At 47.9% G+C, this 27,104-nt stretch overlaps 1 long non-coding RNA gene across 1 annotated transcript in view; it reads right to left on the reverse strand.

Annotated features, from left to right (window-relative positions):
- Window positions 1-504: 504 nt before the first annotated feature.
- The window catches only part of LOC119704402, a 29,765-nt gene continuing 3,165 nt past the window's right edge, over window positions 505-27,104 (reverse strand). The window contains exons 2-6 of the long non-coding RNA XR_005257964.1: window positions 13,843-14,008; window positions 12,451-12,820; window positions 8,118-8,289; window positions 7,039-7,130; window positions 505-1,906 (exon numbers count right to left, since the gene is read on the reverse strand). This is a non-coding gene — a long non-coding RNA (uncharacterized LOC119704402). The remainder of the gene's footprint in view (window positions 1,907-7,038; window positions 7,131-8,117; window positions 8,290-12,450; window positions 12,821-13,842; window positions 14,009-27,104) is intronic.

Below are 27,104 nucleotides of genomic sequence, written 5' to 3' on the forward strand. Positions count from 1 at the left end.
AAATTTGTTTCAAACAAGTGATGTGTACCCAAGCCCACCCTGGGCGTGTGGGCAGGAAGGATCACGCAGGATGTGGGCTGCTGCAGAGCAGCACTGCCCACCCAATCTCCATGGCAATGAGGGGTCTCACCAGCTGGGTCAGCCCCAGCAGCCCTGGAGGTGTCCTGGGGTCTCCATGGTGGGCTTGCAGCAGGTGGCAGCCCCAGCCACGTCCCTGCTGAGCTGGCAGAAAGCCATTCCTCGTTCTGTGGGACAGAGGGAACCACAGGAAGGTGCTGGGAGGGACGAGGGGACAAGGAGTTGCAGGTCCAGTTCTTCTGCAGTCCACACAGGAAAGTTTGCCACAATAAATTTCATTCAGTCTTCATTTTAGTCTTTGGCAGAAACTCATTTGAACACATCTACTAAACAAATCTCTCTTCTTGCCCAGACTTCTTTCAGCTTTAACTGTCCTGAATATGAAATCTCCCAACTTGGAATACAGGTACTTCAGGGCTTCAGCAGAAAAAAAAAAAAAAAAAAAAACAAAAACAAAAACCAAATCACTGAATTTAGACAGTACCAAGACCAGAGATGGGGTTATAGAACAGATTGACTTGAATGGAGTAACAATAAAACTTATGATCCTGCTTTCCCAATTAGTGTGGCTACATGGGTACCAAAATCAGAGCTGGAAATATGCAAATGTCATTAAACCACACAAAAAAATAATAAAAATAATACAAAAGTATTTTAATGTTGTCTGATTAGAAATTCCATTTTCAGAAATATAACAAATACAAATGGCATTATTACTCTGTAAATATATTCTCTCAGACCCTTTGAAACCTCCATGCAGATTTTTAAATACATTTTCACAAAGAAAACAGTGTAGAAAAAGAACAAAGAATTACAACACATTTGAGAGAAGTCCTGAAATTAATTTCAAAAGGACATGCCTTTAGCATAAGAATACATTTGGAGGAAGAGTGTTTTTTGTTTGTTTAGCAATCCTCAAATTTTTCCAGCCAGAAAGCTGGATGGGCACACTGTGTACTGTCCCTCGTTATTTTCAATTAGGTAATAGACATGAAGTTACTTTGGCTTTGTTATAAACAGCCAGTGGTAGTTCTGAGAAAGGTATATTAAATGCCAGAAGGAAAATGAGCAGGAAGATGTAAGATGGAGCCTGATCCTGCTAACCCCTGCTCTTCCAAACAATCCTCTTTCTTTTCTACTTACTGTGCAGTCTAAGAACTTCAGGATTAAGTCAGGTCTTAGAACCATAATTCCATTTATTTGTAGAGGCAAACATGCCTTTCGCTTAACATAAATGTTTTTATTTAAAAGGAAGTTGTCAATTTGAAAGCGTTTTAAATTCACGTTTAGGAGAGGCTTTGTGCAGTTTCACACAGGCCGGGGGATGAGCTGGATCTCGGCAATTCCAGCACCCGGAGCTGCCCTCCCCAGCCGCAGTCACCCCCTGGCAGAGCTGGGTGAGCAAGCACGCCCTGTGTGGATGCACAGCCCAGAACGGGTTAAGCCCTGCAGAGCTCCAGGACCAGCGGTGCTCCCGTCCCGGCAGCCCGGCCGGCCCCACGCAGCCCCTTCGCCGCCAAAACCGCTGCTCCAAGTCAGCAGCGGGGAAAGAGCTCCCGCAATTCCAGCGTCCCATCCCTGCCATCAGCCTGCTGGGCGCAGGCAGTGCTGCAGCGCCTTGGGAGGGGGACCAGCAGCTCTGGGAACAAACATCAGAGCCCACACTGAAACAGAGGGACAGGGACTGAAAGTTATGTTGTCACCCATCGCTGAAACTCCTCCTGAGAGCCAGTGTGCCAGCAGTCGTACCAGAACACACAGGGGTGTGCATGCAGATGCTCACAATTTGTTGTTTCATTTAATAGCTTTCTTCCTCTTCAATTATCTCCTGTAAATAAAGAAGACAGAACAAAATGTGATTTAATGCTCACAACATTTTTCAAACAGTATTACACAAGTTAACAGCAAAAAAAACCCCAAAAAATGTTGTAGCAACCTTCAACCCCTTTCTCACATGTATTAGCAAACAGCTAATTCTGCTTTGTTGCCTGCAAACCTCAGGTCTGACTTTTGCTGCATTTTTAAAGCCTGCATCAGAAGCTTAACCAGAAACAGTCAAATCATCCTTTTCAGGGCATTCCTAGTTAAATAGCATCATATGTAGTCCCTGCAAAGGACTAAAAACATTCAGCTGTGGTTAGGGGTTTTTTTTTTTGTTTATACCTTTCATCCAGCTCAGGAGTGCTCTGAAAAAAGTCAGCAGCTGTCATCCTTTTTTTTCAAATAATATACTTTCTAAAAGGAGAGTTTTTATAATAGTTTGGATTCAGCTAATGGATGAATATCATAGATTCATACATTATTTTTCAAAGACAACTGGGCTGAGCCATTAAATAACCAAAAATAAGTCATTTTTACCCCCAAACTCTTAGATGTTTTCTCTTAAAAGAGCAGTGGGGCATATTTTTTCTCAGTTCAATATGAATCCACTCATTACCCCAATTTCAATTGGTTAGGTATGAAAATCTCAGGACTTACTCAGGTTTTTTTCAGTGTTTCAAGTGTAAGAAGAGAGTCATGTTACTCATGTTTACCTCTGCCAAACAGCAGCTGGAATATAGCCCCTCCAGGCAGAACACTGTGAGTGTATTAAAGTACTAAATGATTCCCAGGAAATTCAGAAAATGTCCTTTTCTAATGGTTCAAGGTATTTTTGTGGAGGCAGATTATTTACTATTTTTAGCTTTTCCCAGTGTCTAGCTTGTCTAATTGCTCCTTGTGCAAGTGCTCTGGCCCAGGGCTATTTTTCAGCTCTAATTGCAAAAGAAAGGATTACATGGCTTTGCTTGTGCTGGAGATGGGGCTCAAACCCTCCAAAAAAAAAAAAAAAACCAAACAAAAAACCCCGACTTTCCACCCCCCCGATTTCATAGCTACCCAGAACATTCACTCAATTTGCTGGTCTCATCTATAACTGCAAACCTGCTGACAACAGGGCCACAGGTAGGTACCTGCTGTGTGCTGCCAGGGAGCAGGGCAGTCTGACCAGTGCTGGAGTTTTCCAATTGATCATTCTGTCACCTACTTACACAGTGCAGCAATTACCAGAGGTGTTACCTTTGCAATTTTCTTTGAAAAGTCATGGAGAGATTCCCATAAAATGCCCCTTGTTGCAATTCTAGTTGAAAATCCTGGAAACAGCACAGAGAAGTCAGGCTCTATGCTGGGAATAGGCAGTGAGCAGCCAATTTTGGTTATAAACTTACCTACCTACCTAAGCCTGGGCAAGGAAAACCAAAATGTCAAGTTATTTTGACTTTGTTCAAAATGCCACAATGAGAACTACCTAAGCTGTACTACCTGAGCTTTCAGAAGATAAAAAAACGTATTTTGTGCCCAGGTTTAGTTAACACTGTTTTGTGGATGCTCTTCAGGGTGGTTTCATCTCAGCCCACTGGGTAACTTTACCAAGCAGCAGTCTGGCAGAAGCCTCTCTCATTTCAGAGCTTCCAACTCACAGCACAGCTCCTCCCAGAGAGGAGAAAGATGGATCTTCTCCAGGAAAGTGGAAAACCTCAAATCTGCGATTTTGCCTTGTCTACATAAAGAGTGCTTGCATTTTGGCACAAGCCTGAATTTGCCATTAAAGTAGCCCTTGTCTATAGAAATGTTAGGAAACAGCCTAGGCACCATCACAGCCTGGTACATCCCGGGAAAAAGCAGTCACTGTCATCTCCTGTGAGGGTACAGCACTCCTCCAGAGCTGCAGCTATCTGAAAATAATTTAATTTTCCTGATAATACAAACATCAGCACAATGGCCCAGCCTATGAGAGCAGTTGTGCAACACTCAATAATTTCACATCCTGGTCTGAAATGTTCCACAGGCAGTTGGAAGGTCCAAGGCTGAGATCCAAAAGCACCAATGTATTCACAGCTATGCAAATATTAGGATCTACTGATGTCTCAACACATGCAACATCTTACATTATATTTAGCAGACTCTATTTAAATTCACCTGCCTACAAGCTATAAAGATTTACCAGAAGTCGTGAAAAAAACCTAGAACAGATTAAGCCAAATAATTTTTCAGCTATTACTCATTTGAGGTTTGTTTGAAGTTTTTACCTCTTGGGAGATAGAGGTTCCTAAATATTCTGGAGGGCTCTGAGTCAGTAACAGGTCTGAGACACTCTGTCCTCGAGCATGCCCTGATAGCCCTGGGTTTGCTCCCTGCCTCCTGCTTGCTCTGCAGCCCATGTGATGCTTTGTTTACCCACTGCACAAGCAGATCCATGCACCAGCCATTCCCAGCAGAATGATTGGGAGTCCACGGCTTTCTTATGCCTGAGTCTGCAAACACTGGGCACTGATGTGTTCCCCTCCTTCCCACTCAGCTCCCCTCTGTGTTTTGGGTTCAAAGTGAAACTATCCCAGACTCAGGGACCTTGAGAGAGCAGGACTTGGGAAACCCCAGGAGAGACACTGAGGGCACGAGCGTATTATCAGAAAGAATTTGAGTGCTCCCAGCAGCCCAGCAGCAAATTAGAAAGTTTTGGCTCCCAAGAATGAGTTGTGTTGTTTGTTCCTGCACACTGCAGCTGCTCGTCCCTCTCCCTCCCCACCCCCCTCCTTTGGGTGGTTTATTACACACAAGCTACTAATGAATGGGAGCCGCTGTTTTACAGTACACCACACTTACAGGACTTATCTCTAGGCCTACCACAGATTTGACTGATCAACAGCAGGGCACCACCATCATAATTCTTCCTAGAAACAGGAGGATAAAAAGGGGTTTGTTGGAGGTTGGCTGTGTCTGCAGAGAATCCTGCCTGCAGGGCCTGCTGATGCCATCACTCGCTGCTATGGTCTTTGGCCTAATAAGGTACAGAAACAAAGATTGTTCACTTGTTCAAGAATACTAAAGTACCCAAGTGACGGAAAGTGGAGGCAGCAGGGCACACATCCAAGTGGGATTAAGGCCACAAGTGCAACGTTACAGGGCTGACTGGGTGGCAGAGGGAATATCTGCCTCTGAAGAAAAAAAAAATCCAGTTCAAACATAATTTATAACATGTCACTCACAGTCAGAGGTGGCTGTCATTAAGAGTTAAATGCTGCATTGTGTTCAACTTATTCCGATAAGAATTCTCTAAGCTGCTTATATGTTATCATAACTCATGAATAAGTGGAGCGTGGGCAGGGGAGGGGGGAGAGGCTCTCTGGGGCAGGATGGGACCCAGACTGGGAGGCAGAAATGCTGGAGCAGAGCTGGGCTGCTGGGTCCTCAGTGTGGTGAATCCTCACTTTGCACATTCCAGGGACTCCACAGTGAGTCTTAGAGTCTGCCAAGACCATGGGACTTGTCAGTGTCCAGGCTCTACTTGGACTGATCCATCTTCTTTGCCTTTATGCACTGCTCCAGTTAGGGAGCCAGGCAGTAACACCAAGAGGATCTAAAATGGTGCATTCAGGTTCAGCTGGTCTACACAGCAAGGCTCTATGAAGGTTTAGGAGCTGGAGGTGAAGGAGGAAAAAATGGGCAATGTTGTAGTCAAGTATAAAGCCCCTAAGTTAATACTGCTTACTGGAAATGGAACTGGGAACCCAGCAGAAGAGCAGCAAAGCAGCTTCTTTAGGGACAATATTAAATTCCTCTCACTGACTTGGCAGTTTGGAAGCAGCAGGATTGTTTTCTCTAGCTTAAGGAAACCCAGCAACAGACCCCACGGAAGTTCAAGCAGCTAGATCAGGCCCAATACCACTAAACTTTCCAGCCTTATCAGGGAAAATTTTCCCTGCAACATTTTCTCTCCTTCATTTTGGGTGTAGAGGGAAAAACCTGTGTGGAATAAGAGTTAGAATCATAGGAGCCCACTCATTTTCACAGAATTAATCACGGGAGCCTGTTCATTTGCACAGCTCAGTGCAAATAGCCACTGTAATTCCCAGCTAGAAGCATTTCTCTGGTGCAGCTCATTCAGAAAGCAGCAGTTTGTTTACTCACTGGCTTGGGCTACCTGGATCACGTTACACCTGCTGGGGCTGCTGGTAATGTGGGAGGTTGATTTTAAACTGGCACTGTTGCTTTTATAAAGCCTTTAATGTCCTAGGCTCTGGCTGTGTTCAAGATCTCGCCCATGAAGCCAAGGCTTAAGGGACTTTGGGCTGAGACATCCCAGTCCTCTACTCCCCTGTCACTCAAGTCAACAACCACAACTTTGCTGCGGTAGGTGTGGGACAAATATTTCAATCCCTGACCTGTGCCTGGTCTGACTAAAGACGCAGGGTCTCTGATTTGCCCACACCACAGAAGCACTGCAGCAAGTACCCAGTTTTCTGAGCACCAAGCTGAATACAAGTATCTGACCTGCTGCCTCAGGGCTGTCTTCACCGGTGTTGGAAAGCCAGAGGGCTGACCACAGAGAGCTCTTGGTACCCAGAGGTGGCTGCAGGACACTGCAGGTGCAGGGGTGCGTGGTGTGTGTGCAGGCACAACAATGCTGCAGTGCATTCACGTTTCTGGCCTCTACAGCTCTGAGGAGCTGATAACCACCACCCTCTGTCCCTGCAGAGAGCAGACAGTTCCCTGCAGCCACCTCTCTCCAAGAGGGAACAGAAGATGACTCAGGAATCCCATCCACGTATTCCTTCCCCCAGCCATGGCAGCATCTGGAGCTCACCCACGCACGGCAGGTGAGCCCACGGAACCGTTTTTGTGGGTGGATGTCCCCAGGGGGGATGTGCTTGACTGTTGTGCAGCTTTAGGAGCGTGCAAGTCCAAATCCATTTGTCTGGGTACAAGTTACAGTAAACAATCAGCAGAACTTGTCAGAAGAACAGTTAAAATAGATGTAACTGATGTTTGAAGGCGTATTTTACCCAGCTCTAAATCCTGTTGGCTGTGTGAGTAGAGGCAGGTAGTAGATTAACTATGCAGCTCAGAGGCCATTAAGGCTTGCAGAGGAACAATTAGTCCAGAATTTGCATTTTATGAAATTGAGCCTTTTATAAAACTTACAGCACGGCTAATGACAGAGGTTTCTTCAAATAAGTATTTCCTTCTGATCTTTGTCACATGGGGTTTGTAGCATCTTGCCAGGGTATGAGAACCTAGAAATGTAAAAGGCAATTTTTCAGCAAAAATTAAACCCGCTGGTTTATCTTTACCATCTGTGTGAAGTGTAAACAGAGAGAATAAATAAATAAATACTGAAAAATACATTTGTTTTAAATAAATGTGAACAAAGGGTTTGACACATTTGCAGCATGTAATGCTGGTTTTAAAACATGATTTCAACCACCTGACACATTCAGTTAAATACAGAAAACTCTCCAGGTTGTATTTGCATTCTGGAAGAGCAGCTACAAAAGAAACTGTAAGTGCAGCAAATCATTCTGAAAATAAACTGATTTGAACAGAGAATGAGTTCTCCCTGAAAGGCTGCAGCACCACTGACTTTGTAGTATTACTTGAAAAAGCTGCAAGTATCTTATTTTTCCCCATAAAACAGATTCACTTTGGGAAGAGCAGACTGACAGTTTGATCTACCTTCCAGGAAACCACGACAGAAAAAAAAATCACTTCTAGGAGCACAAATTTTCAATAAGGCCTCTTTTTTTCTCCAATATTCAGGGAAATTCCTAATGCAGTTCATAATCTTCAATAAAAAAAAATTTAAAACTGCAGCATTAAATGATGGAAGAAAACCAAATCCCTTTTCCAAGCAGTGACACTGCCACTTTAATAGTTTCCCACTGTACTTGGGGTTAGTTGCCAGAGAAGCCTTGTTCAGCCTATTTGGGGGCCCCATGAAATGCTGCAAGCGTTACTGAAATGAGCACTTGTCTTTTGTTGAGCTGCATGCTAGCACCATACAGTGCTGAGCTGATAAATCCACTTTTTCTAACACAAGCATTTTTCAAACAAAACTACCATGAGACTGATGAGTAATGCCAGCTTGCCAAAAAAAAAAAAAAAAAAAGAAAAAGAAAAAGACACACACCCCTCCCAGGCGCTGCTGACACTGACAGCTGCTAAATTCACATATTCACAAAATGAGATGGGTTACATAACTGGAAATTACAAGAGCGACTCACCAGCGAGAGGAACTGCAAAGCAAGGCATCACTGGGGCTTGGGGAGGAACAGATCCCACATTCCCATGTGCACTGTCTCGCTGAAGGCTGGGATAAAGCTGTGCCTTGAGCACACAGAGGTTGCTGGGCACTCCTCACCCTGCTTCATCAGGCTGCTTGTAGTTTGTTCAGCGCTGGGATTTTTTTTCAGCAAAGTGAGGATGCATGTGGAACAAGGATATATTAGTTCTGCTATGTATGTTATAACACAAGGGTAGTTTAAAAGCCCAAATGTCACATTTTACAAGGCATGATGCAAAAAGTCTACAAGGCTTATTGTCAAATCTTGAGCAGCTGAGAGGGCAGCAGAGAAGGTGAAGTACTGGGTAGAGATAGGTTTGACAAAACCTAGGGAGCTTTTAATTTGCATCAATTTTTTCAGATATATAAGCACTTTGCAAAGATGTTGTTTTTATCATTCTCATTGCATGGCCATGGAGCTGAGCTCTGGAGAAGGTCTGTAATCTTCCCATGCAGGACAGGAAGGCAGTGACACCATGTCACCCCACCACCACGTCACCTGCCTTTATTTCAGAATCTATTTCTAAACTGGTTTGAAAACGTTGACAAAAGGACCTGGTTCTGGAAGGGCCATGGAGCAGATAATGGGGGAAAGGCATCATTAAGGGCTCCTGAGGAATGGCAGGCTGTGGAGCTGGTGGAACAGCTCAGGAGAAGGAGCAGTGAGGGAAGATGGCAATGTCTGCACAAGTTGCCAGGCCCTCACGTGTTTCTGAGATTGCCAGAAATGAGGTTCTAAAGGGGACTAATCTGGACATAAATCAAAGCAGAAAACAATGGATGTCTTTATGAATAGCCATAACAAAAAAAAATCCAGTAATTAAACCACCATTAACATCAAGCTAAATTTTATACATTCAAAATGATCTAGGCTTCAATTTTTTCTGCTCATGGCTGAATTCATTCTTCTTGCATAGTAAGAGGGGTTTTGTTGTTATAAAAAACTCACCTAAAAGTTTTTTATAAGCAAGTTTATCAATCAAGAAATTAAGATGAAATGACAACTAAATGCATAAAGTTCCATGTACTTTATCATGTTATCTATAATAAACTAGGCTAATGCAAAATCAAGATGCACAGACAAATCAGGAGGAAAAAAAAGAAACACAGAAATTAATGCTTTGAGAGTGATGTCACCTAAGCTGGTGTGTAGGTACAGTCTGCTGCGTAGGAGAGCAGTGAAAGCATAAACAGAATACTAGATGTGCATTAAGCCACAAACAGAAATAGCTGGGAACAATGGCAAAGTCTGGTTGCTCTTGGAACCTTAATGTAAGGAAACATCCTTATAAAAGATGAGACAATAGCAGGTCTATAAATGACAGCCCCGCAGGCAGGGAAGGATTAAGAACTTCCTATAGTTCCTAAAGTATCAACCTATATTGTAACCCTTCCACAAAGGCTGCCTTAAGTGCTTTCTCTGAATTAGTCCACCCAGAATAGGAAAAAGCATCAGAATTAGTTTGACTTTTCCTCTGGACACCAGCCACACACTCTCAAGGCAGAGAGGAAGAAGTAAAAGCAGACGGAAGCTCAGCACTTGTTTAGGACCTTTTGCCAGCACACCTGTAAGTCCCAGTGCTCATTTGCCCTCCCTGCTTCCTCCAGAACCCAGGGACCTTTGCCAGCCCTGATCCAGGCCATGGCAACGTGCTGCTCTCTAAAGCTGAGCTTCTCTGTCTCTGCAGAGCACTGGCAGTGCAGGCTTTGGACACAAGCAAACACAAACTTGGCTGAAGCTTCAGTGTCTATTTATCACTTTTATTTTCTTTGTTTTATTTTGAACTGGGGATTTTGTAGTTTTGTCTGTTTGCGTGAGTAATAAAAAACATTCACTTAACTGGACACATGTTTAATTTGAAAACATTAACAAGATACCTCCCAACACCTCATGGCCCATGACCTGGGACATGTTCCTGTACAGCAAACATCCTCTGAGCTTTCAGGTAGCAGATTACCCTCAGATTCCCCTCCAGACTGCCAGATACTCCACTAATAAAAATTTAAATTGAAGACTATGGACATTACTATTTAATACAATTCCACAGAGCAACCACAGCGAACTTTGAAAGGCCTCATGGGTTCTCAGTGTCCATAGGACAGGGGCTAGGAACCACCACAGACTTTGGTGGTTCTACTGGTTTATCTCTGACACAGCACTAAGCCCCTTCACTTACATCCCTCTGGTGAAACTCAAAGAGCCTGCACTTCAGAGTTTCCAAGAAAGTCAAATGAAGCTGTGTGAGCACTTCACTGCACTGATGGGGAAGAAGAAGAATTGTCCACTGCAGCTGCTGCTATCATGGGCACATCTAGGCACTTCAAATGCTTGGATGTGGATGAACTGAACAACGTGAAGAGGTACAAAACATGCAAGACCAGGACTTCTTACAAGTAACATTTGTAGATTTGCGGCTGATTACAAATTCAATAGGATCTACAGAAGTCAATGCTGAAGAATTTGCAGCAAGTTAAAGCTCTTGAGATCTCCTTGCTGTTACCTCTGCCAACAATTCTTCATTCCATGCTGGAGACTTTAAGGCAAATTTGGGGCAATTCTGGTCCAAAAGTTCCAATGGAATATTTCTATCTGTTTTCAGAAGTGAGCCCCTGTTTGTCAGGAGAACTTGGTCCTTGAGTGATGACAATACAAAGCAGATGTAAATATATATATTTTTAAAATGCTGAAAATTACACAGATGCTTTTGAAAATATTAAAGGTTCACCATCCAGCTATTTACAGTCTTATTTTTAATTTTTGTTTTCTGAAAAACAAGCAAATATTCTGATCCTCACCAAAGGCTGTAAGTTTCATCTTCCCAAGCTCAATCACAGAAGCCCTGAATCAACACGCTTCCTAATGGGAATGAATTCTTTTCAGCACAGGTCTGTTAAAAATGACCACCAAAAGCCAACTATTATTCGTATTCAGGGTAGAATTAAATAGTGTCACCATGGATATCTGAATGTGCAGGTGTGAGCCTTAAATTATTTTATGGCAAAATTCAGCCCCATTTCTTACTCCTGGTCATCAAACCTGCTCACACTGGAGCAGATTGTGATGACCCTATAAGAGTCAGGACCTTGGCCAAAAATCCATGGATTTTGGGGGGCTTTCTGCAGGGTAAGGTGTTACTGCAAGTAAAAGTTAGATGTTCTTGCTGTTGCAACCTGTGGGACTTCTCAGCAGTACAATGATGTTCAGCACAGCTCAGATGCTCCTCCTGAAATGTGTTTTATGGCCCTGTCTCTGTGCAGCTCCTCCAACCTAGGGGGAACTGCTCAACTGGGAAAGGACTGGGAAGAAAAATGGCAGAGCCAGGGCCTGCCAAGCACAAGAAGTGTTTGGACAAGGGTCTCACTGCACAATTTATCTACGACTGGGAACAAATATTAAAGCTATTTTCTTCCATCAGAGCAGTTTTAAAGTCACTTGAAGTCTGATAGCACTTTCCAGCCGGAAACTGGACATTGCTCCTCAGTGTAGTTCCACTTTCTCATCTGACAACTACACCAATTACTCGTGTGAGCAATGCACGAGGTCCTGTAGCAGTGGGAATAAAACACGAGAGCAAATCCACTTGCTCAGAAGGGCAAGTTTCGAGATTCAATAACAAAATCAGAACTCTGCAACAGCCCCTCCCTCCCCCACATAGTTTGTAGCTTAAAATCTTACAGGAAAAAAATATCATTCATGTTCTCTATGAATACCATCTTAGCCTGATCAATTTTTTTCCTACAAAAATACACAATCAGTTTTGTAGCTTTTCTACTTGTACTGAGAAACAGTAAAGGAAAACTCTGTGAAACTCTCACACTTTCATTTCACACTATTCTTAATGTCACCTAATTTCCCAGTTTAAAAATAGATTACAGGGATTAAGAGACTTTTGAATTTAAAAAGAATGCACATATTAGGGAAGTTACTACCTAAAGTAAATAGCCTATTTTAATAAGCAGTCTCCTAGTTTGTATGATATTAAGGAAAAAACACTTCACAGGCATCTAGTTTAACACATCTCAGACAGCTTCATTTACAAGTTCAAAATCCAGAGGTAGATAAAGTATTAGTTTGGTTTGGAATATGCAAAGTGCCAGTTTTTCGTATATTAATGCACTGAAGCACTTGATTCAATGTTATTGTGGAAGGAAGCAATAATTGCCAGAAGGGTTTATTTAAGGAATGGTTACTGCAAATAAAAACTTTCAACTAAAAAGGATTTTTAAAATTGTTTTTTAATATGCTTTTAATGACCTCTACTCCTCATACCTACCTCCTTGCTTCCCAAACTGTTTGTACTGTCCCCAATAACACTCAGTGGAAAGCTGTCGTTCCTGGCTAAATCCTTACTTAGGTTGGATGCTATGCCTCCGTTAGACAGGGTCACAAGGTCACAATCGATTTTGGAGGCCACCTGGAGAGTCCAGGCCGTGAACTGACTCAAAAAATTTATATCAGAGCTGGAATGGTCCACCTCCCAGGGCTCAGCCTGCGTTAACACCCCAACCGCAGGATGGAGCCTGCCAGGCCCAGCTCAGAGAGAGGCCAGAGTTGTTGACCCCGTTAGCTGACCTCTTCAAACTTCAGGAGAATTTTTCTGGCAGTTACCACGGTGACTGGGCACTCCAAGCTTATCCTTCTTACTGAAAAAAAAAAAAAAAAAGACGAAAAATTAAGAAGGAAAAAAACCCCCAAAAACGTTAAAACCTACCTCGTAGGGATGTCTGTCAAGAATCAAATATGTAAAAGTTTTAATTGTTTGCTTCTCTCTTGGGCTGCTCTGGCTCTAACTGGTTACATCCGATGTGAACATCAAGAAAACAGTTTGGCTGAAAGGATTTCAACTTGTGAAGAAATAATGCTCAGTGGATTTAGCGAGAAGCATTTCTAGTATCTGCTGGTGATGACAAGTGACACACTAAGAGGTTTATTGTGAAATAATGTTTATTTTTCTTTCTGTATCTTTCTCCAAATTGCTACCATTTCTCACTGAATTTAGAAGAAGCTGAGACAAGGCTCAGGGAAAGGATTCTATGCTGCCTTCTGGTTTTTTTCCTTTCAAAAACTATCTGCTTGGAGAAACATCAAGTATGCAGCCATATATTGCTTTGGTCTCTCAGAAGAGACTGCATAACCTATTCAATGTACCATGAAATATTATTTAAGAGGAAAAAGCAAAAAAAAAAAAAAAAACCCAAAAGTTGTCAGACATTGTTAGTGCTGTTTTTTTCAGGCACTTTGAACACTAATCACTTCACACATAAAATTTAGCAGGTAAGCAAGGTCTCATGATGCTGACAGAAAACACTTGAAACACATCAAGGAATCACAGAGTGCACTAAGTAAACAAGAAAACAAAGTGCACTCTTCATTTCTGAAAAAAAAAAAAAAAGAAGGGGAAAACTGGTGCTTCTTAATTTCAGAGCAATCACATATTACATACAAAGCTTTTATGTAAATTTTCTTCATGCTCCTCTACTTGAAATAGCATCTTGCAAAAGGGAGCAGCGAAGAGTACACTGCATTATAGCTGGAAAAATCCTACTTAAGGGCTCCTGATGGCAAACTGTCAATCAGTATTCCCCGCTTGTTATGAACTGCTCATTTCTGGAGTACAGCTAAACAGAGGTTTAATGATTGAAACTTTAATGGCATTTTGTCTCACACATGGTTCTGAAGTATCTTCTGTTGTTTGAAGAGTTAAATATGGATATTCAAATTGCTGCTCAGCCACTGCTCTGCTCCTCCTGGGCTTCTCCAGTGGCAGTGCTGAGATGGCAGAGGGGACCGAGCTGCTGAGTCGCCTCTCACAGGAGGAGATCACACAGACCCTATGGACACAAAAATAAAGCAGGAGGTTTGGGTGTGCGAAGCAAAAAGCACAGAACTGATCTTTTGTTCCAGACTTACTTTTCATTTCTGCTGGAAGGATGAGAAAAAGGCAGTCCAGCGTACCTGTGCTAACTGACATTAAAAAAGGGGAATGCAGGCACGGTACAGGACCCTTTCTCCTTTCAAAACTAGTTCAATTGCTTTGAAATATCATATGCCTCAATGCTAAATAGATATAGAGACACTTAATAATATTATTTAGCAATAGTGAATTAAACATGAAAACAATTCAAATTAAAAACACTTAAAGATTGTTTCCCTGTTATTAAGGATGTGTTAGAAAAAGGCTAACCCTCTCATTAGGAGATGGATTTTTTCATTTGTGTTTTTGTTATGGCTATACAAGATGTTTTTATACTTTCTCTTTTATTCTCTGCATGAAATAATGTAAATTGAAACAATCAGGTGGCTGATCAATAGGCTAGTGGGAAGAAAAAAATGTTTGTTAAATTCTATTTCTTCTCTTTCTTTTTGAACAACACTGTATATATAAGCATGTGCCTTTCAATTAGATACCATGATTTATGAAGTCATGCTCAGGGCTAGCCAGGTTGTTGACTCAGATTAGAGCTATGATGCCAGCTCATTCCCTGGTGACAAACACTGACTGTCCTTCCCGCAGCCAGGCACCCCTGGCAGCCTTATGAAAAGACCTTGTGGTTGGCACAGCACTGAGCAGGAAATGAGGTCCTCTCCGGTTCAGGACAGAGATGACTGGAGCTACAGAAAGCTGTAAAGCAAAATCAGCATCTCCTGAGTCACAGACTTTAAGCTCTGGTGGGCCCCGCAGTCCCCAGGGTGACCTGGCCACCAGCGCTGCCTTCCCACACCCCCACCAGCCCCCACCAGTCCCAGGGGAGCAGTGTGGGCTGTGCACGCTGGGCTGCCATGGCATGGGACTGGTTTCATGTGGGAGAAGGGAACAGAGGGCACTGTGTTCCCCCTATCTCCCCATGTGCCCCATCCTAGTGCTCAGCACCCTCCTCAGGGAATCCCTTTCTTGCTCATCCCTACCAGAGAAATTTTTTGGCAAGCTGTGCGGTGTTTTTCAATATCGCAAGGATTTTATGTCAGCCTATAGCTTGGGGATCTCTGTGTGGCCTACCCTCCTCCAGGAATTTCACATATAAATCACTGGAAAGCAGGAAATCCTTAAGTCCTGGTAGGAAGCTGTTCACCATGTTTGCCTCAGCACAGACAGCTGCAGACCACAGAGCATCTTGCCTTGTAGGTACCACTGCAACCCAGGCACCTGGACCTGAAATAGCGGAACTTGGTCCCCTTCTTCCAAGATCTCTGAGCCTAAAAGTGAGCTCCTGGAATGGGGTTAGAAACTCCTCTGAATTCATGGAGTAGAACTCCCTGATCTTCTCTATGCAACACTTTCACTCCAAATTCCCTCAATGCCGTTGAAACAATAATATTTAGACCATTTGGGGCTGAGATTATTGCTTTAATAAATTGGGTTTTTATTGGTTCATTGTGGCAAATAAGCCCCCGATTGATTTTGCTCCTAATCAGCATGGAGAATGCATTCCGCTGTAATTAAATCCCGTGTAACTGGGCACTCTGTGTTCGCTTGTCTCTTAGCTTGCAGTGGCATGAGATACAGCACATCAAACGCTATCCTCGCCACGATAGGCACCCTGCCAGCCCGCGGAACGATGATGCTCGCCTGTAGCGTGCTTACAGTGGCTACGGCTGGAGCGCGTTTGGAGCAGCGGGCAGCGCTTGGGAGACGAAGGAAACTTATGAGAGGAGGAAGATGGCCAGGGATAAGGTCTTTTCTCTCGAGGAAGGTTTAACCCCCCTCTCTGAAAACACTGCGAGAGAGGCGGGGGCCGCTGGCCCGCCCGCTTTCCCCAGCTCCCCGCAGCCCGGGCGCGGCTCCGCTGCCGCTCCCGGGGGCTCCGGCCGGGGCGCCCAGGGCAGCCGGGTCCCCTCGGCCGGCGGGAGCGCGGCCGGGCTGCCAGGCGGGCAGTTTTGAAGAGTCGATCTTCATAATACAAATCCCCCGGCTTCGCCTCCCCGCCAGCGGCGCGAGCCAGCTTTTTAATTGAATCCCGGGGATTTGGCCGCAGCCGAGGGCCCCGGTTCGGGCCCCAGCGCCGTGGGTCCCCCCTCCCGAGAGCGGGACCGTCTCTTGAGGGCTGATCTCTCTCAACCGAGGGAAGGGGGGTCTCCGGCGGCCTGGGGGAGCCCCCGGGCCGGGCCCCCGGGAGGCAGAGCGCGGGCTCGCTGCACCCCGGGGCTGGGGGCGGCGGGGGGGCCGGGGGCAGCTGGCGGGGCCGCGGCCGCTCCTGGCTGCTCCCGCCTCTCGCCCGGGCAGCGCTTTAGGGGGGGCTCAGGCCGGATCCTGCCCATTCTATACGTTAATGCTCTTTTCTCTCCGGCTGCAGGGAAGCAGGCCAGCGGATAATTACCCCTCACTGCAATCCGCAGAGCTGGCCTAATCCGAAAGCTCAAGTGCCCGTAAGTAAAACTTCAGGAAAAGTTATTGAAACTGACAAATACAGGGTGACAAATAATCAATAAAAGCCCAGTCCCACATCCCTTATTGTTTCCAGGCACTAACAGCAAGTAATGAAACCTCGGCGAGGACGGGGGAGGGAGCGGCAGGGACCGGGCGCTGGGCTGGCTCCTGGAAAGCCCCCACTAGAAGAAGCCCAGGGAAGAGCCCGGCAGGATAAGGGGGACGATCCCGTCTCCATGGGGGAGAGGAAAATGCCATCCTACCAGCGCCATCTCTTCCCCAAGCCCTCCCTGCCGCCCGGGGCGGGGGCCGGGGCGCTCCGGTGGGCGAGCCCGGGAGGCTCCTGCCCGGCCGGGAACTTCTGCCCGAGCCCGCGGGCAAGGACGTCCCGGAGCCCGGTGCCACCCGGCAGCCTCGGCCACGCACCTACTTCACGCACCCGCACAAAAAAACATCAGGCGCTGTGATCTGAGTCCTGAAATCTATAGCATCCCTGAACACCCAACGCGCTCCTTCTCATTAGCATCTCGGCCCTGGATTTTCCACGCCGCAGTTTCTAAAGTTTCAGCGAAGGACGCCGGGCAAGATAAATCCGTGCTGTCGTTTCTCTCCCTTTCTGTCTCTCCAAATTAAGTTTTGATCTATCAGTTTAAACACTGGCCAGAAAGTTGATTCACTTTCTGTTAGGATTTCGGGTTAAACCGGGGGCTCCTCCAGTGTCTTTAAGCTTTTGAGCTGTGTAAATGAACTGCAGTGTCACATAATCGATGGGGAAAACTCAGCTGTCACAGATACGAAAGCAGCCTCCTGCCACAGCAGTAACGTGATTTGGCATTTCAAAGTTTGGAAACGTGCTGTCTGCGCGTCCGGGGCTCGGGGAGGAAGAGGGACGGGGGCGATGCTCCGGGGCGGGTGGGGGGACAGCCCCCAGCCACGGCGGCCCCCGGCCTCGGCAGCCCCAAGAGCCGGCGCCCCGCACCGCGGCACCCGCTGCCGCTCCACTGCCGCTCCCTCCCTTCCCGACACACGCTGCGAAAGTTGTTTCCCAACTTTGGCGTTAGGGGAGGGTTGACCCAGAACAAATCTCAGTGTCTCGGTGGCCTTTCCAAAGCGGCCGTGGCCCCCCCGCCCCGAGCCTGCGGGACGTGCCCATCTGGAGCACGCACCGTGAGAGCAACTGTGCCGCGTACAGCCACAGCGGCCATCAGTCACTAAAAGCAACACGCTTCAGTGGACCGCGGATAAAACGAAGTCCTGGTGACGCCTGGTTAAACCACTGACCCTCTTGCGAGGGCTGGAGAAGGGGGGAAGGCGGCCTCCTCCCGACCAACGCAGCTTTGGGGGGTTTGGCTCGGGGCTCCGCAGGGCCGTGCCCCTCTCCCGGGGCTGCCGGCGCTGCCCAAAAGGGGACTCGGCGCGGCCGCTCCGGGGAGCCCCACGGGGGAACGAGGGACGGACGGGGAGGGCCCCGGGCAGAGCCCCCGGCCCGGCCATGCCCCGGGGCGGCAGCGGGGGCGGCAGCGGGGGCGGCAGCGGCAGCTCCCGTGGGCACGGGGTTCCCTCCGAAATGGTTCTTTTTATTTCGGCTTGGGTGGAAACACCAACCCGTGGGTAGGGTGTGCTCTAAGCCGCGGGGTAAACACTGCCCTCGGCCCTCTGTCCCTACTGCACACCCCGATTTACCCGCACACATGCGCAGGAAAACAACTCACACACATGTTCAGATGTTTTCTGGAAGGGGACGGCTTTAGTTTCAAATTAGGAAGCGCTCTCAGATGAACGATAAACTCCGCTTTGGTCAGGCTATGGTGTTTAATCATATCTTTGTGGTTTTGAACTCACCAAAAAGAGCCCCGGAGGCTCAGTCAAGAAGCAGGATTTCAGATAGTTTGATTTGGCATAAAGAAACTTTGCATTTGTAATATTATAAGTCTCCGAAGAGGGAAAATGCAACCTCTGTAGCTGAGACACGAAGTGTGTCTAAGTGCCACTATGTTTCAGTCCCCATTCGGATATAATTTAAGTCTTCTCTGGCTTACAGTAATATGCTCTCCAACCTTGAGGCTATCCAAAAGGGGGGGATTTAATGAGGCCGAGTTTATACACTTATATAATTTAGGGGCTTCGCTGTAGCTGTAAAATGACAATCGTTACATGTGTAGTGCAAAAGAGCTGAAATCCCATCCAGGGACCAAGTTGGTTATTTCTGAAGGAGCTGTCATTTCCAGCAGGGGGGCACAATGAGAAGGCCAGGAGCAATGGAGCTCTGATCTCCACCAAGGAGAGATAACCACCTGATTAAAATGGGGCTCTTGTTCCCTCGTTACTCGATCGTCGTGTGAACTTACCTTATTTACAATTATAGGCAATGAGTGAGTCGCCCAGATTGTGATACACCTATAGCTTTGGGTTTACTCCTCCCTTTGTTATCAAGACCATCTCCCGGACAGATTTCTGGACCACTCATAGCATGTGAGCACAGAAACGCTCTGAAGGAGGCAGGGATGTGGATGTGTCCGTTCCGAGCCCTGCAGTGCGAGCGCAGCGCCTTCACCCTCCCCACGCCCCCGCTGGGAAGCGAGCGGGAGGCCGGGCCCAGCAGAACCAGCCTGTGGAAATCAGGATGTTTACAGCACACAGCCACGTGTGAATACCACCAGAAAGCGAAGGGACAAGAAGGCATTAGGTGAAGGACTATTTTGTGCTGCACATCTGGTATTTGCTCGTTTTCCAGGTGAACCCAGGCACGGCGGCTGCTGCAGGGCACCCCCTTCTCGGGTCACTCTGGAGCCCAGGTGTGCACCAGTGGCATCAGACAATGATGCACCTCTACGCTGAAATTTAACGCACTTTGTTCTCCATTCTAACATTAAATGGTGCAGTGTTTGCCGGATTATTATCCCACTATTGCTTGTGCATTTGTCTCTTATGTCTAGTGCCTGTCATTACACAAAGCGTTTTGAAGAGCTAATTTCAAAAGACAGAAAGTCTACACTTACTATAAAAGTCATTAAATTAGCATGACAAGCATAAAGTTCCTAGGTTATAATTTGGTTATAGATCTGAAATCTTCCCTGCTTTCTCTCTCCACTTGAAGGATGAAGGCTGAAGCGAGGCACTGACTCGAAGTTAGGACAATTGAGCTGTCGATTGTTTGGTGGAAAAACAGGGAAGAGATGCGGGCTCCAACACCACCTTTTTGGCAGAACAGTGGGTGACAAGAAAGAGTTCTGATTTTCTCTCACGTCTCCCAGCCGCCAGAGAAAGGTGTGATCAGATGGTCTTCTACTACAACAGGTGGGAGCAAAAAAAAAAAAGGAAAAAATCTCGATGCATTTCTCGTCGATTAAAATGTTGCTGGAATAGCAGGACGCGTGCCTTTTATATCCCGCTAAATGCTGAGATGGGAAGATGTGTTATAAAAGCCGCCATTGGCTGTTTCCCCTAAGGCTGCAACATCCCCTTCATTTTAATCGCTTCTTGGTTTCGGAAGAAAGCCGTGGAGAGGAGGGGGAGAGCTCCTTCCCCCAGCTCCCCGTGCATCTGCAGTGACAGGGGACTGCAGGAAGCCCCGGTGATGCCAGGACCGGCAGCGTGGGAGCGCCCGCTCTGCCCGGCCGGGCATCCTATCCCTGACACGCTGCATTTCGACAACGAGAAAATTAGAGAAGGGACGGGGCATTCAAACGCGGTGCTCACAGAGGAGGCTGCCCTAGTAGTTATTTAGTCTAAAAATCTGCTGTCAACTTTTTTTTTTTTTTTTTTTTTTTTCCCGTCAGGATCAGCGAGGCGCGTTTCTTTGCGCTGGTTCGTTTGCTTTTAACCAGGCATGCTGCGAATTGTGGAAGCTTTCCATTTACCTTTTCTTCTTTAAGCGTTTTAATTATCATCACTGACCTGTTGGGCATACCTACAGTATCAATGTCCCTTTTACATCGCTGCCTTCCCTTTCTCTGCATGTTTCTGCTATTTAACACTTGCTACCTTTGCCATTAGAGTCCTAGAGTGACCCCCATGGGTATCTTTGAAAGAAAGACCCTCTGCATTCCAGCACTGCCTCCTTACCCAAGTAATAGCAAAGGGACCATTCAGACACATGGACCACACTGAAGCATTAATTAGGCTGATGAAATCCATAGAAATGTATGGATTCAGCATAATCGAGTTTCTTCTGCTGACTATAGTTAAGGAATACGTGAGCAGCTGGGAGAATAGAAAGTACTGTTAGGGTGAAGTCATGCATGTAATTGAGTATATTTAACATAACCATTTTAATGATCGGTGATTAAAAGTGCATCTACTTAAATTGTATACCTCTGCAATTTGTCCATATCAACTTTAGAGCGCACACAAAGAAAAGGTCGTCATATAAATTTATAAACAAGATCCCTTCCTAGCTACACATGACTCGAGCTGGAATGATAACTCAGTAGCAGCGAGGGGGGAAAGGCCTTCAGCGAGAAAATAGCTACGCCAGTACGATATTAATTAATCACTGGTTTGGCCCCTTTTCTCTCTTGTGCAGTCACAGTATTAGAAGTGCATAATAAGTGAGTTTTCTTTTCATCCGTAATTATTTATAACAATCAGATCACTCGGGAAAAAAAATCCCTGGGTTTCTTTCCAATATTCAAGGAGTATCTTTTCCCTCGCTTGACAATAGTGCGTGTATGTGTGTATGTGTGCATACACATACAGTCAAATAGAATATTTTGCTTATTTTTCTTTTTTTTTTTTTTTTTTTTTTTTTTTTCCCAATTCGCAGAGCCATTGCCGGAGATCCAGCAAAGAAACACTAAATGATTAAACTTCTCCTGACGCTAAACTTGCACGCAGAGAGGTTAAGGACTAGAAACACGGACAGTGTTTGGGGGAGCCGTAGTTGATGGGCACGGCCGTGTCTCCTCGCAGGAGACCCCTGAGAATGGGAAATTAGCAGTCGAAATCTGCTAGTGGGGACTGGATCCCACAAAGCCCACGCGTTGGGAAGGCTGAGTGTCTCTCTCTCGCCTATTCAATCTGCCCAGGCTGGTTGCAGCGAATAAATAGAGTCATTGTGGAGCCCATACACAAACCGACCCAACTCCCTCCCCCACCCCTTCTCGCCCTCCCCCCGTCCCTTTATGCTTAAACGCACACAAATCTGCAGCCGCTTTGCACTGAGAGGAGCCCAAAGTTTTCCTCCCTTTACTGTACAACGCCTGTGGGAAAGGTTTATTCACACGTATGGAATATGCACTTATGTCGGAGAGGCGGGGGTTCACGCTGGGTGAGGGCGAACAGGAGCCTGCCAGCAGCCGGACCCATCCTGCCCTCGCCCCGCCGGGCGGGCGGGCGTCCCTGTCCCCGCGGAAGATAACGGTTCAAAGTGGCCAGATGCATTAAACAGCCACAAAAGGGGCCAAGAGGGATGGGGGGCGGGGGATGGGGGGGGAAGATTCACTCAAGTTTCTGGTGGAAAACTTAAATGCTGCCGTCTCTCCCTCTCGCAGCATCGCTGCAAGGTGAAATCCATTTGGCCGCGTCCCTCCCAAGCGGCCGCAGCCCGGCGGGGCGGGCGGCAGCCCCGCGCCCGGGGAACTCGCTCCGTGCAAGAGAATTTGCAGCCTTGAAAGCATATTTTTCTTCCAGCTATGGTGGCACTTAGATGATAATGTGGGCAATGAAACTGGGGAGATTTATATCTTTTGGAAAGTAGGACGAGCCAGATGGTAATAGCGTCATTAACAAACAAACTTAGGATCTGCAAGTGAAGCTTGAAATTGGGAAAGAGATCTGGAGAACAAAAGGAGCTGCTGTTGGGGGGGGTGGTGGGGGGGGGGAAGAGTCCCTCTTCTGCCGGCCAAATCTAAGAGCACATTCTGGAGGGGCTGCTCCTGCCCAGCACTAGATAATAAACGACGGCTTTTTCCTCCCCCGTTGTGACTGAGAAAGGACAGAGAAAACTTTTGCAATAGGCAAATGTGGCATTTATTTATGTGTAACCCTTTGTAGTCTCAAGTGTCCCAAATGGGCCTTTAATTCAAATCCCTAGTTTGATACGGAGGGATCGCTTCTCCCAAGTTTATTTTAGAGAAACAAAGCGCCGCTTGTGGAAGTTGAAGGGCCAAAAGTTCAGTAATTATTTTTTTGAATTAATAGCAACGAATAAATATTAAAGGTTAAACGTTATTTGCTGTGAGAGTGGAAACATCTGAGGGATTTATTGAGTCTTCTAATCTTTTTTTTTTTTTTCTTTAACCAGCTCAAAAACCGCTCACTCTTTGCTAGAAGGCACTAACACAGCAGGGGCGAGGGTCCCAGAGCAGGGCCGGGATGCGGGACGCTCAGGGAGGCCCCCGGCCGGGCTTCTCCCCCGCATCACCCCTCGGATTTGCTCTCCAAACCCACTCCGGGAGGTTCTCGATGTCTTCAGCACAGATTTACCCAGCTGAGAGTGCATAAACACTGGAGACCCACCAGCTCCAGGGCTTCAGCAGGAGGGATGGGCTGTGTGCCTCCGAAATTTTAACCAGTGTGCTCCCAAATGCCACAGAAATGTTTGGAGGTCTTTAGAAGATGCCCGTATCTCCCTTCTAAAGTTGATGGTTATTAGATGATTAATGATTTAAAAGATGCCTGTTAACACCCCAAGTTGAGAGACATGGACCCACGCTCTAAAGTAAAAACCTAACGTGATTTTTTTTTTTTTTAATGTGCTGGAGATCTTTAAAAGCCCCGAGGACTTACCCTTAAGGCATTATTCAAAGAAAAAAAAACCTGAGACTGGCGGTTCGTCACAGGCAATTGTAAAGGGTTTCAAAGGACCGATCAAACGAGTTGGAGAGTAATCTACATTAAAGTCCGGATGGCAGTGTTACAACATGCACCTGCAGGGTATTTGCTATCCGTGCCCCTTACAGAGCTACAAATCACCATTAAAGAAAGCTGCTTAAGCTTCCTCCGCGCTTCTAGAAAGACTTACTCGGGCTCCTTCACTTTGATATTTATACATCTTGTTATTGATAAGTGTGGGGCTGTTCAGCGCTCCCTTCCCCCTCCCGGCGTGTCCCCGGGCACTTCTGCACCAGCCCCTCCCCGCCCCCACCCTGGAGCGCAGGGCTCCGGGCGGGTGTTCAGGGCCCGGCCCCACGAGCGACACGCGTGGGCGCGGGGTTATCCCCCTCTCCCTGCCTTGTGCCGGCTCCGGGAAAAGTTTCGCTTTATTTTATTTATGTAGTTCCCCCCCCCCCGCCCCAGGCTCTGTCACCGAGGCGACCGGGGCAGCCCAGGCAGCATCGGCACGCGGGATGTCCCGGCGGATTTTCTCACACTTGCGGGAGGGGCAGACATGGAAATGAGCTCATTGCGGGGGAGTGGCGGCCGCCTGGGCCGCCCCCGGCCCGGCACGGCCCGGCACGGCCCGGCCCGCTGCTCCCGGGGCTGCGGGACTCGCTCTCCTGAAGGCGTTTGGGGGAAGTCGCGCAGTTTCATCGCCCGGAGCGGGCGCGGTTAACCCTTGGCACGCCGCGGGGCCGCGGCTGCCGGTCGGGAGAGCCCTGGCGACCCCCGCTCCCTGCTGCGCCCCCTCTGCCCCCGCACTCCCGCGGGCAGCACTCAGTGGGCTCGGCGCTGCCCCCGCCAGGTGATGTCAGCGGGGAAAAGTAAAGTTGTAACACAAACAAACAAGTCGGGAAAGCTAGGAGGGGGAAAAAAAAAAATCAAGATTTTTCCAGCCACTCGAGGCGAAAAAGCTCAAAGGTCAACAGGGATTCATCAGCCGCTTCCCACGGCTGCAGACAGGGCGATACAACTAACTTGGATTTCTTTTTCGGGTAATTTTAGTGATCAGGTCTGTGTTTTCAGTACTTCCCTCGAGTGGCTTCTCGCAAACGAACAAAAACCAAGAACCGCACCCGCCGCAGGTGCGAGGCTGCGGTGCCCCGCTGGCCGGTGCCCGCTGAGGGCCCCGGGCACCCCCGAGGCAGCAGCGGGACCCGCACCGCTGGGCCCTGGTGGCTTCTGCCGCGGGCTCCCGGGGGAGCGCACCGGCCGGGAGCAGAAAGGGGCACAAGAGGATTGAAGTGGTTTTGTCAAAAATCAACTAGTTAAACCCCACGCACTAGCGTAAGGGACAATATCTCGAGTTTGGCGTACCTGCCTCATCTCTTGAGAGCCCTGGCAGCGATGGGCTGCGCGGAGGGCTGGCACCCATGGCCCTGCCGCGTCCCCTTGCTCCCCCCGCCCGTGACGGGGCTCTCTCGGCAGCAAAGCGCGCATTGTTGGGCCCGGGGGAGCCGGGGCGGCCCGGGGGCCCAGCAGCGCTGCCAGCGCCCACCGCAAAAGTTTGCCAAGTCAACTCCTCTCCTGGAATTGTCCTCGGAGGGGCGGCGGTGAGGAGGGGAGCGGGACCCGCCGCCCCGAGCGGCCCATCCCAGGCAGGGCGCCTCCAGCGCCAGGGGAAAGCCGCGGGCCGCAGAGCGGATGCGCACCGGACCGCGCCCCCCTTCCCCTGAAGCCGCCCAACTTCTGCCTCGGAGCCCCGGCCCCGCAGCCGGGAAAGGCTCTCTGCTGCTGCCAGGGTGGAGGGGCAGCGTTTGGGTCAGCGGGGCCGGGCAGAGGGGGCCGAGGCAGGAGCACCGCGGGACAGAGGGTGGCACATCGTGGGGCGCCGCCCGGGGGCCCGTCCCGCACCCCCCGGCGCTGGCAGGCCCTGGCACCTCTCCTGCCGCATAACGGCGAGCGCAACTCGCGGCCGCCTCTAAACTGTTGCAAAGCAAATCCCCGGTACGTTCCCAGGGCTGGCGAGAAGGTGGCGGAGCGCAGCGCCGAGAGCCCCGAGCCCCCCGGCTGCCCCCGCCCGCCCCACACCCCCCAGGCCGCCGCCGATGGGGGGGCCCGGGGCGAGCGAGGGGCGAGCGCGCCTTGGGCCAAGCGCTAATTTGGTGTGTACGCTTAAGGCGGCCATCTGAGGGCTGGATAGCAACGAGGGGAAAGGGGTGTATTCGCGACTGGAAGATTTAGGTTGTTGCTAGGATGTGAGAACAAAAAATCTTCAATAAGTCGGGGAGGGGGGAGGACGGGGCAGAGGGGGAGGAAGGGGGGTTACAAGGTTTGTCACAGGGAAAAGTGCAGACATCTGCTGGAACTTCCATATCTAAGCTGTTCATTTACAGGAGCCAACTTCTGAAATCTCCACAATTAGATCTGCATTGTTCTTTCTCAACAACACTGCCTAGAAAGAAAAGGTCTTCTCTGTCGGGGCCAATCCAACGAAGCGTTTGACGTTATTAAATAATAAAGCGATTGTGATTTACATTGTTGTTCGGAAAAAGGGCCAATTATCCACTGTTATGTTGCCATAAAGATCATATTAACTCGAATTAGTAATCAAACAATATGCTAGCGTTAAAAGTATAGAGAGGACAACGCGACTGGTCTTGTTGCATCCTCACTTTTTCTTGTAAAACCAGAAGCATAAATACACTTGAAAGAGGCGCAGAAACTTCATCCTTAACGGGAAAAAAGCGAAAGAGGTACCAGCGTTTGTGATTAATGGTCCTCTGTGTTGACTGTTTTCAATTAATTCAAAGCCACCCAAATCTCATATTGATTTTTCTGTTTACAAATTAGTTCTTCTTTCGAATATCACGGGAAATGTTTAACGGTACTCAGAGAACCAGGGCGATTTTTTAATGTAAAGTCTTTTAGGATTTTGATTTAGGGATGCTTTTTGTTTGTTTTTCATTTTGTTTTGAGTTTGGGAATTTTTTTTCAGACTAACGTTTTCTAAAGGCGTCTGAGTTCCAAGCAAAGACCAACCTCACCACCACCAAAACGCAAACCCAGCCGCATCCCTGCACTCCAGCAAATTTCCTCTGCCATAATCAAATAATTATTTTTATTAAAGCAGTTATTAGGTTTATAACTCATTTGCCACTTAAATTTGTGCAACCAACCAAGGCGATCTAAATAGGTTTGAGTTGCCCCTTGGGTCCGGGATGTAAGCGGTAAGAAGGAGGATTAATTATGGGTGTGTGCAGCAGGAGGACACAAAGGCTGTCCGGTGGCGCGGGGAGCAGCGGCGGGGCGCGGCCCCTTCCCGGGCGGGGCTGGCTCCCCCCGGCCCCGGCAGGACCGGCACCCCGGGCCAAAATCCCCTGCGTTCGTTTCTGAGCTGCCGCGGGGCCGAGGCTGGGGCTGGGGAGCTGCAACTTGTTGGCAGTAAATAAGGCGCTGCCAGGGGATGATGCTCCGGCGATCGCGAAAGGTCCCGAACAAAGTGCAAACGAGACGTTTTTCATACAGGATTATCGATGTGATATGATAGGAGATGATGTGATGAAATGATACAGCGGCATCGATCTCTTGCCTCCTCTTTGGACAAGGAACGTTCTTTGTGCGCGGGATGGCGGGATCTGCCCCCTGGAAACGTGCTCCAAGCGCCCAGCGGCACCTGCCTGGTGGCTCTAATGTCATTTATTGCCAACACGTTTTGTTATCGCCTGGGGGTGGGGGCTCCTCGGAGCTCAGGTAATAACCGGGTAGCTGTCAGCTTCTCCCGTTTAGCTCCACTCAGGCAA

The sequence above is a fragment of the Motacilla alba genome, chromosome 9 (genome assembly GCF_015832195.1).
Source record: "Motacilla alba alba isolate MOTALB_02 chromosome 9, Motacilla_alba_V1.0_pri, whole genome shotgun sequence".
NCBI lineage: Eukaryota > Metazoa > Chordata > Aves > Passeriformes > Motacillidae > Motacilla > Motacilla alba.